Genomic DNA, 1,725 nt, shown 5'->3' on the forward strand with positions numbered 1-1,725 from the left:
ACTTTTTGGACATAAAGTGTGGGTCATATTTTAATCACTTGGTAAAAACCTACAAATTCCCTTGTTGAATGGCCAGAGGACATGAATTTTAAAATGACAGACTGGAAATGCAAATAGCTAATAAGCCCAGGACTTTATTAGTAATTAAATTAACTTAAGGGACATATCATTTTTAACTATTGAAATAGAAGCTTTTCATTCATGTGATTTTTTTTTTTTTTTTTTTTTTGGCTTCAGGACAGGTTTAATTAATCCAGTTAAGGGTAGAGAGATAGCACCTAGAGTAGTGCTCCCAGCCTTAAGGATTCAGTAGAACACTGACTTTCATTAAGGAAACTAGACCAAATATTGCTAATACAGAGCCACTGCGTTTTTCAGGCAAGTCAATTAGGAAAGCTCCTCCTTGAAAACGAATGAATAGCTCTCAGAAAAAAGAGGAGCCATTATTCCTCTGAACCACCCATGAACATTCCAGAGAAGAGGCAGATAGAGAGTTAGATTCTAGAAGAGACGGCAGCAAGGAGCTAGGCCCTCACGCAGGCGGCAGTGGCCAGCAGAGATGGTGCAATGAGCCCCAGGCCTTCCTGGTCCTAGGAGAACGCTCTGGACCGGAGGTCTGCGAGAAAAGGCTGGGTAATGCCACCAGTCTTCACAGACAGACAGGCCTCCTCTGGACTGTAGCGCAGCTAGGGCTCCTCTTCCTCATACCACCACTGTTCACTGAAGTCAAGGGAAAAGGCTGCAATCTCTCTAGTGGCTGAAACCAGTCTGAGCCATGGGTTGTGTTACAGGTGTTGGTGAGGCCAAAACTCCCACGAATTGAATGGCCCCAGGGCCACATGGCATGCTCAAAACACTCTGGTGGGTCCCATCTCTCTAGGTCCTCCAGATCTGGATGGCATCCGTGTGGGGGAGGATTTAGGCTCAGATTGGTCCACCAAACTCCACCAGCTGCTGAGAGAAAAAATGCCCTCCACGTTCTTGGTACAACTTCTGGCAATCTTCCTTTTCTGCACAGAAATTCTCTCATTCGTACAATGAGGAACTTGTTGCTCTGAATCTGCTGATGAACAGCCTTCAGAATCAGTGGGTGAACAACTGCAGGCTTGATCAGGGCCAGAGTGACGTGGAGAGCTTGAGGGCTCCGCAAGATCGAGGTCATCTGTCTCCTGTCATCAGAGAGCCTGATGAGAGACCCATCAGGGCTGCACTTCCCACCCTTCCTACTCTGGAGACCTCATTCATTCGATATGGAGTGCCAGCGATGCATCGGACACTGAGCCAAGGCAAAAAACAAAAACAAACAAAAAGCAAAAAAAAAAAAACAAATAAAAACAACCCACAATAGACATGACCTCATGGGACATTTAGTCTAAAATACATATACCATTTATTGAATTCTGTTTGCCAGGACTGTGCTAAGCACTTTATAAACGTTAGGGCTCCGCAAGATCGAGGTCATCTGTCTCCTGTCATCAGAGAGCCTGATGAGAGAATCAGGGCTGCACTTCCCACCCTTCCTACTCTGGAGACCTCATTCATTCGATATGGAGTGCCAGCGATGCATCGGACACTGAGCCAAGGCAAAAAACAAAAACAAACAAAAAGCAAAAAAAAAAAAACAAATAAAAACAACCCACAATAGACATGACCTCATGGGACATTTAGTCTAAAATACATATACCATTTATTGAATTCTGTTTGCCAGGACTGTGCTAAGCACTT

At 44.6% G+C, this 1,725-nt stretch overlaps 1 pseudogene; it reads right to left on the reverse strand.

Annotated features, from left to right (window-relative positions):
• Window positions 1–649: 649 nt before the first annotated feature.
• On the reverse strand, window positions 650–1,162 carry LOC112066975 (nucleoside diphosphate kinase 6-like; annotated as a pseudogene).
• Window positions 1,163–1,725: the final 563 nt, after the last annotated feature.

This window comes from Physeter macrocephalus, chromosome 16 (assembly GCF_002837175.3).
Source record: "Physeter macrocephalus isolate SW-GA chromosome 16, ASM283717v5, whole genome shotgun sequence".
Taxonomy (NCBI): domain Eukaryota; kingdom Metazoa; phylum Chordata; class Mammalia; order Artiodactyla; family Physeteridae; genus Physeter; species Physeter macrocephalus.